This window comes from Echinops telfairi, unplaced genomic scaffold, assembly GCF_000313985.2.
Source record: "Echinops telfairi isolate 266 unplaced genomic scaffold, ASM31398v2 ScPeMD7_29;HRSCAF=101, whole genome shotgun sequence".
Taxonomy (NCBI): Eukaryota; Metazoa; Chordata; class Mammalia; order Afrosoricida; family Tenrecidae; genus Echinops; species Echinops telfairi.
In genome coordinates, this window is record NW_022103926.1 from 1323182 (window position 1) to 1332613 (window position 9432).

Consider the following 9432-nt stretch of genomic DNA (forward strand, 5'->3'; position numbering starts at 1 on the left):
CCACCTCCACCTCCACCACGCTGACTCCAAATCAAGGTGGCTGCAGCCCTGCTCACAGTCGGCGACAGGGACCCTACAAAAGAGTAGAACTGTCCCCAGTGGGTCCTCGAGGCGTGCACTCTTCACAGGAGTGACTGCTGGGTCTTTCCCCTTCGCACCGTTCACTGGGTTTGAACAGCCAAGCTTTTGGTTGGAAGGCCAGTGCTTGAAGAGAGAGGGGTGGGGACCTCCCTGGGTGGAGCTCAGGGATCGGGGCTTGAACACTGGCTCCTGGAGCTCACTTCAGGTGCTGGGGAGACAGACCTGGTCACCTGGGTCTGAAAGGTCCCTGCCTTGAAAATCCTTTGATGGGCAACTCTCATCCCCAACACACAAAGCATGCAAGCGGGTCTGAGAGGCTGCTGGGCTGTCGCAGGGGGTGCTCACAGGCACCGACCATTGTCTGCCGGGGTTATCACTCAGGGGGACCCCTGTGTGTCAGAGGAAAACTGTGGTTTTTCACGAAGGCCACCACCAGGCCTTTCTTCCCAGGCGCCTCTGGGTGCGCTCAAACCTCCCACCTCGTGCGTTCAGCATTTGCTTTGCCCAGGAACCCAGTGGCATTGCAGTCGACGGCCTGGATGCCAGTCCTGAGAAGCCACAGTGGTCAGTGGTTGCATGTTGGGTTGCTAACCGCAAGGTCGGCAGTTTAAATCCACCAGCCCCTCCCAGGGAGAAAGATGAGGCTTTCTCATCCTGTAAAGAGTGACAGTCTCAGAAGCCCATGGGGGCGTTCTGCTCTGTCCTATAGGGTCCCTGAGTCAGAATGGTCTCCATGGCTGTGTGTGTGTGTGTGTGTGTGTGTGTGTGTGTGTGTGACCAAGCCTTGACTTCCTTGGATCCATCTCCCCACCTGGGAAATGGGGAGGACCCCTCTCACCGCCCTCTCCGCCCCAGGGCAGCAGGGTAAACGGAGAGGCAGACGCTCCCCGCCCTGAACTACTCTACTGCATCAGCCTCCTTCCCGCAGAGTCCAGAATCCACTCCCTGAGTCCGGTAGACTCAGCCCTGCAGGCTTCGCCGCCAAGTCCAGCCGGGCAGAGCGTTACCATGGCATCGCCGTGGGCGAGGAGGCGGGAGGCGCCGCCCAAGTCGCCCCTTTGTGCCGCGGGGGAGGGGGGGCGGTGGATGTGCGCCCCCCCCATCTTGGCCCGCGCCCGCCTCCCAGGTCCAGGTCCTCGGGCGCGGGTGGGGGGCAGGGCATAGGGTTGCAGGGGTGCGGTGAGGCGGGGGAGGGCGAGGCCCAGGCTGGGGACGTGGCACGCCGCCCGCCTGCCGCGCCCGCATTAAAATTTCATGGGCGCTGCAGCAGTTACAAAACGGACGCGGTCTGCGCTGGGGGACCAGAGCAAGGGGGGCTGCGGAGAAGTGCAGAGAGGAGTTGGCGATGGGAGGCGCTTGCAGCACCCCCCCACCCCCCCACCCCATTCTGCGCCCGGATCTCTGGCACAAAGAGCCCTTAGCACTCGCTGCAGGACCATGGACCCCACCAGGTAAGTAGCAGCCCCCTCCGAATGCCCCCCACCCCTCCTCAGGCGTTCTGGTCTTGGAGCGCTGAGGAACCACCCAGTCCCCAAGGTCGAGGGGAAGCTTGGTCGAGCATCCCAGGACAGAGATGGGGTGGCCAGCCTTGCCTGGTATGGGGCTAGGGCGGATGAGGGTCTTGCAGTCCGAACAAAGACAACCCCCCTCCCTGCCCCATTGTCTCCTTCCTCCTCAAGATCAGACCTGGGGGACTTCCTTTCTCCCTCCTGAACCTTCTCTGGCCACTAGGTCAGCAGCTATAGGCCAACCCTTGGGTAGAGTCTGGGGGCTGGGGGGATAGGCTGGGGTGGAGTCCATGACCAGCCCCTGCCGCCCCCCCTACTCCCACCCCCATGGCCCAGGACCTGCTGTGCCCCTACTTCTGGGACACAAATCCTAAATGTGGGGCTCAAGGGATGGAGGTGAAAGGCAAAACCTCCTTTGCTGAGAACAGCCATCCCGCTGAGACTGTAAGGATAGTCAGTTTGAGGGGCACCCCCCTGCCCCCCAGGGCTCGGCAGACAGGCAGGCCTTATCACATAGCCCCAACGGGAGTTGGGAGATGCTCCTGTCAGAGATGAAGACCCAGACCAGAGAGGGGTAGCCACATGTCCAAGGTCACACAGCCGTGGCTTTTGATCCCACCTGGTCCAGAGTCTAAAGTCCATGTTATTCCTGCCCCGGGCCCCAGGGCTTCCCTGGCTAGCTGGTGATTTGGAAAGGGACTGGCCACCATTCCTCTCACTGACTGAGCGCTTGACAGGGAGGGGGACATTGCTGGGGGAGGAGTAGGAGAGTAAGATGGGGGTGGCTGGATTCTGCACCTTCATCCCAGGCTAGTGCCACCATGCCACCATGGGCCCGGTTGGCTGGTGATGACATCTCACTGCAGTGTGTATGTGTGTGTGTGTGTGTGTGGGGGCGCCCCACTACTGCAGGGGAGGGGCATGGTGGGGAGGTGGCTGGCGTTGTTGTTCTTAGGACCAGCTTCAAGTCAAGGGTAGCTGGGTGCTGAGCCCTTGCCTCTGGCCAACCAGGCTTCTGTTTTCCCCATGCTCCCTCCACCCCCCCACACCCCCTAGTGCCCCGGCAGGGGACACACACAGGGTGAGTCATTCCACTTGACAGACTGGAAAACCCAAGGGCCTCCGATTGTAGGGATATCGCTAAAATAGGCAGCTCCGTGGAGTGGAGTGGGCCGTGGGGCCAGGGTATGAGTCAGCGGGTCTGGAATGGGGCTGAATAATCAGAACCCCATCCTTACGGGGCTGATGGCCCCACAGATGTTCTGGATGGAAGGATGCCCCCCCAGAGAAATTGGCCAATCCCTAGCTTTGTAAGGCTGTCTGAACACCCAGTGTTGTTACTTTCATCCTGAAAGATTTCTTTCAGGATGAGGTCTTGCCCTCCGTGGGAGCCTATTTTGTTAAAGACCCTTGACATTGAGCTCTGCCATGAACCTGAAGGTGGAAAGTTGGAACCCACCGAGCAGTGGGCAGAAAGGCCTGGTGACCAGCTTCTATAAAGATTACAGTCAAGAACATCCCATGGGGGCGGAGGGTCTCTGCGGGATTGACTCAGTGGCAATGGGTTTGGGTTTCAGCAGTCTGACTACAGAAAATGCATATGAAATTTGCCTTACACCCAGCTGACGTGGTGGGGGTGGGGTTCCTAGACCATCTGCTTCAGGGAAACCATGCTCTTTACGCTTGCAGTCAAAATCAGACTTTGTAGCATTTCCAGCGATTTCCTTTTTGCAAATTGGAACTATTGGATGAAATGCCTGATCATTGTAGGAGACTTGGGAAAAAGCAGAAAAGCTGAGGTGGGAAGAAGAGAAGACTCTGAGGTTTCATCACCATGGTAGCATTTTAAAATCATTTTCTTCTGGCGCATTTCCTCACAGCCATGTCGCCTGGTGGCCTTGTGGTTACTTGTTGGGCCGCTACCCTCAGGATCGGTAGTTGGAAATGACCAGCCACTCCTCTGGAGAAAGACGAGGCTCGCAGTTCTCTTAAAGAGTTAGTCTTGGACACCCACAGAGGCGGTTCGGCTCTGTCTCACAGGGTCGCTGTGAGTCAGAGCCCACGCACTCCGTGGCAGCGAGTGTGGCTTGGTTCAGTTTAGTGCCTCTGTACGGTCTCTGTCCAGGGCTTGTGCCGACACCACTGTCAGCAAAGCTGGTGTGCGGGAGCGGATGAGGCTCCTCTTGGACCCATACCCTGTGATTGACTCCTTCCGTCTCAGACACTCCCCGGGCAGTTCTGCTCTGTTCTGTAGGGTTGTTGGGAGTCTGCATCCACCGGATGGATGGTCCTGAGTTGTTAAAAAGCTGCTTCTGGCCGCCCCATGCCTTCATTTTAAAGAACCTTCCCCGTCCATTCTTGAATCCATCATTCATCATGTGTAGGAGAGAGAAGGGGTTGAAAGTCACACAACCTTCTTCAGCCATTTGTTCTGAGTTCCCTTCCCCAGGAAGTATGACCCTCCGTTTTTTTCTCTCTCACCTGGGGACCGCCCAAACCCTGCTCGGAACACTGCTGCGAGGCTGGGGGCCAGTGCGTGTTACGTTTTTGTTAGTTGTCCATCCGTAGGTGTCCACTGATGCGTGCCACCGAACACCACGTAGGGTTGTCTCTCTCAGCTGTCTGTCCTCTTAACGGAAGCAGATGCCCAGGTCTTTTGTTCAGCCACACTCATGGGTGGGTTTGAACTGCCCACCCTGAGGGGAGCAGGGAGCAAAAACCATTGGTATCACAACTCCTGGGTCCTTGGCAGAGACTGTTGGTGCACCCACTGGGTGCCAGTTGAGCTCACTGGCTGAAGGACCGGCCTTGCACTGGTGCATCAACATTGGGTGTCATTCTGTTGGGCTCAGTCAGCCTTTGCTCTCCCAGGCTGGCGGTTTGAGCAGGGCCCTTTCTGGGGTATTGAGCCCATTGTGTGTGCTCAGCGGGCTGGTGAATAATTGATAGGCTCCTCTTTTGTTCTCTCCCTGGTCCCCCAAGCCCTTGTTAATCTGCTCTCAGCTCCAGATCCCTGGAACAATAGGCAGGGGGGCAGAGGCGCAGCCTGGCTGCCAGCCCCGGGACATCTGTCTCCCTCTCTCTGGGGAAAGGCTGAAAGGAGGCAGGTGTCCCTGTCTTCCTCCTCCTGCCAGGTGGGCCCCTTGGGAAGCCACCAGCTGTGAGATGGCAGAACAGAGGGTGGGGGTGCTGAAGTGTTGTGAGTAGGGAATGGGGGGGGGGCGGGGAGCAGGTGACTCACTGCAGCCTTCTTTCCCAACTCCAGCTTTGTCACCATTCTCCCTAGGTTCCTGTCAACTGGGTGGCAGGCATGGCAGAGGAGGAGGGAGCTTCATCAGGGGACATGATGGGTGCAGCTGGAAGAAAGCGACCCAGAATGGCGTTAGCAGTCTCAGGCCGGTTCTCCAGCATGCCTGCCTTCCCTGGAGCTTTTCTCCTGGAGTCCCCATCGCCCTACTTGAATAAAGAGCCTGGGTGCCACGGCTAAGTGTTCAAACCCACCCAGAGACTTCACAGAAGAAATGCCTCTGCTGATTCACAGACACCTCCCAAACCAAATCCATGGCCATCAAGTCGATGCCAATGTAGAGTGACCCTACAGGACGAGGTAGAACTGCCCCTGAGGGTTTCGGGGAGTGTCACTCTATGGGAGTAGAAAGCCCCGTCTTAGTAGTGACCGCTACGCCATCATTACTCTCCTCTAGGGAAGAGAACACCCCAGGAGGCAGCTCTTTGCAGTCACGTGGGTTCCAGCGTGTTTAAATGGCCTCAACAGCACCTCACAGCCACAAGGAGCCCTGGCTTCTCGCCAGGCTACTCACCACAAGGTCAGCAGTTGGAATCCACCAACTGCTCCTTAAGCAAAAGAGGAGACTTTCTGCTCCCGGGGCAGCCCGACCCTGTCCTATAGAGTGGCTGTGAGTAGACTTGACAGTAGGTTAGAATTTTTTAACAAACGCAACTTATTGGAATGTTGGTCTCTGGCCCCTTTCCAGGTCCAGTGGGGCCATTTAAAAAATCCCAGAGCCACCACTTCTTAGCCATGACCTTGGAATTAGGCACCTTGCTCTTAACCTCCGGCTCTTCACCCACAGAATGGGGAAATGGGATTCAGCGCAATCCTTGGCAGAGGGCCGCCCTGTGAGAACTTGTTTCATTCCCCATCTTCTCCTGGCCTGCCTTCCTGCCCATTCCAGGTGAAGCCCAGCAGGGGCCGGAGGGAGATGGAAATGCTTTGTTGTCCTGGCTGATGTGTCTGGTTTCGCTCTGCATGCAGAGCGCATGCCCACCCCTCTCCCTAGGAGCTTGTCTCTGGCACTCACTCCTGCAGAGCGTGCACCCCACTCCCCTGCTTCAGATCTCTGGCAGCAATTTGACTCCAGAGCCAGGGCATGAGCCAGAAACCCAGAGGAGCCCTACAGTACCTACAAAGGAACTCACACATCCGTCGCTGGCAGCTGTGCGTCCACGGCCATCAACTCCTGCCGACTCCACAGGGCGGGTTTAATTTCTATTGTGAAATCACACACCCTGGAAAAGCAAGTGAAATACGATTGTCTTGCTCAGTTCCAGTTGAGCGTGAACACCCCGCCCAGAAAGCCCCCCCTGTATGCGACCCTATCTTTTGTGGGAAGAAGCAGCAGAATCGATTTCTTTTAAGAAAATGGCCCAAAGGTTTACAGCTGCTGAAGATTCGGTTGCATAGTCTTTTGAAGCATGACTGTTCATGTTGATCAAACGTTCGCTCTCCAAAATGAATTCTACACTCCTTTCTTCTGGGCGTGTAGTGGCCACCCATGCGGCTGCTGACGGCAAGGTCAGCCAATTGAACCATGAGCCGCTCCTCGGGAGAAACATGAGGCGCTCTGCTCCCGTCTCCGGCAGGGCAGATCTATGATGGCAAACGTCATTAGGTCAGGATATGAAACCTAATCATTTGATCCCCCTTTCCATCTATTTTAAAGCTGTTTCAGTAAAAAAAAAAAAGGAAAAGTGGAGGGGAGATACACATGGATTAAGTCCCTGGGAAATCCCCTCTGTCCAGGACCAGGGATGTGAACAAACAGCTCTGGAAAGTGGGTGGTTCCGGATGTGGTTCGGTTAGGATGTAGCACCCTATCACTTGATCTCCCTATGGTCCATGGAAATTTGTTCTAGTTTTTAATATTTTCTTTTCAATTGAGGTTTTATCTGTTTTACTTTGTTATTCTTGTTAGGTTGTTTTTTTTTTTAATGCCTTTATCTTTATGAAACTCCAGATGTAAATCTGTAGAGACGGTAAGTGGATTAATGCCTCCTTGGGGATATGGCAGGTGAGGTTTGGGGGAATAGGGAGCTAATAATGATGAGGACAAGAATGGAGAAACTGTCAGAAAGCCAATGGCGGCACGAGGGAAATCCTACAACTCACTGCCATCTAGGAGCTCCGACTCACAGGGACCCTATGAGACAGGGTACCACTCTTTCTGATATGACTGAACTATTGAATTGTCTGATATGTGAATCACGTGCCAATGTAAAAGGGTGGAAATAAAAAGGGTGGCCATCTCAGAGACCCCCAGGGCTAGTTCTTCCCTGTCTTATAGGGTCACTGTGAGTCGGAATCTACTCGATGGCAGTGGGTTTTCGTTGTTTCCTGGTACAAATACAAACAGGGAAGCAGGTCCCGTGGAGTCCCTCGCCATTGGCAGAGAAAGAACATCACCAGGGAACAGAAGGCCAGTTTTACGCCTCCAAAAACTCACTGCCATTGAGCGGATTCCGACTCATAGCGGCTCTACCGGACAGGCTACAACTGCCCCTGTGGGTTTCCAAGACTATAACTCTTTACAGGAGTAGAAAGTCTAGTTTGGGCAGTTAGCAGCCTAACAAATAACCACTAGGTCACGAGTAAGATTCACTCTATTTATTTAATTTCCATTGATCTAGCTTCCCTGCCTGTCTCCTTTATGCCTCTGGGCAAATGTTGACCAGCTTTCTCAGTTGTCTAAGGAAGCGCCTCACTCGACGGTGTCCTTGCTTATTTTATAAGCCCATCGATTATGGGTGAAAGGTGTCCTGTGCATCAAATCCAAGCCAAAGGTTATCCTAGGGCTTCTCTGTTGGTTCTCTTGGTCCAATAAGTCTGGCCTTTTTTTGGCAGGGGGTGGAGTTTGAGGTTTTTTTTCCCCTACATTTTTCTCCCATACTATCCAGGCCCTTTACTTCTACCCTTGGTCAGAAGGGTTGGTGTTGGTAGCCGGGCACCATCTAGTTCTTCTAGTGTTTGGTTCCATAGGGTTTTCTTCTTCAGTTTATTAATTTCTAGAGTTTTCTTGGCTCTGATGTTTACGGAAGCAGATGGCCAGGTCTTTCTTCCGCAGCACTTCTGCGTAGGTTCACACGTGAACCCTTCCGGTTGTTGTGGTTAGTTGCAGTAGGGTTGGTTCTGACTCATGGTGACCCTGTTTGTTAGCACTGATCTTTTTCGTTTTCTTTCTCGTTTTTGAAAACCCACACTCACCGCCTTGGAGTGGGTGCTGACTGCAAGTGAGCCTCCAGGACAGGGCTGGATGGGTGCCGAGTGAGCTTCCCAGACAGCAGTGCTTGATGAGAGTAGAAAGCCCCATCCTTTTCTCATGCTCCAGAGCAAGCTGGTGGTTTGGAACTGGGGTCCTTGGGGATTGCAGCGCAATTTGTAACCACTGTGCCATTGCTCTAGAGGGGATCTTTTGTTTCCTTATATTAAAAACACAAAGAACTGTTTACTGTGGACTGGGTGATGTTATACAGCACAAATCAGTTTTCCATTCCACAATCCACGCACAATTTGTTTCATGGATTTTGCCAGCCCTGTGATCCCACTTTCTTCTCTTTCCATTTCTCCTTCTTTTCCGCCCCTTCCTGCTTTAGGAACTTCGCCCTTGGGCAAATGTTGCCCTTTTGATCTCTAGTGCTTGATGCTTCCCAGGTGTGGTACCTTCCAAGTGGTGGTGCTGTTGACCTCACAGACCTGCCTAATGTTTGCCTGAAAATGGAGCCACAAGAATGAGTCCATTTCTAGGGGTGCAATTGGATGACTAAGGGCCATAGTCTTGGGGGTTCTACCAGTCTCTATTTGACCAGCCAGTAAGCCTGGTCTTTGGTCTTTTTCTATTTTTAACAGCTTTGAGTTCTGTTCTACATTTTTCTCCAACTCTATCGAAGATCTTCTAATGTGATCTCTTTCAGAGCAGTCATCTGTGATAGCTGGGCACCACCTAATTCTTCTGGTCCCAGGGTCATGCGGGCTGAAGGTCAAATCGTCCATTAATCCATTAGACTAATTGTTTGCATATCTTGTCTTCACTCTTCTTTGCTCCTGGTGGGGAGAGGCCCATCGTTGCTCTTCTGATGGTGGCTCACAGCCCAGTATAAACCAGTTACCTTCCCCATGCCCTTAACTTGTTCCATGGTGGTAAGGAGTTGTGGGCAATGGTATTGACAGTTAGACCTAGTGGTTAAGGATGCGGCTGCTAACCACAAGGTTGCTGGTTGGAACGGCCCCATTCCCCCCTCCATCAACTCCAAGGGAGAGAGGCCTGGCCATCGGCTCCCATAAAAATGACAGTGAGGCAAAGCTGACTGGGCCTCACAGGGTCACTGTGAGGGAGAGTGGATGGCACAGCATCTAACACCATCGAAATGGCAGAGGGGATCTGCTATATAACATCTGTCATCTCCATGAATCCTCTCTCACACCAGCCCTTTGATGTGCGGTGGCCACTGCTCTGAGACCCATGTCCTGCCACGGAGGCCTGGGTGAATCAAGGCTGGTACAGGGTGGAGCCCAGGAGGTTGGGGGTTTTTGTGGACACCGGCCTGG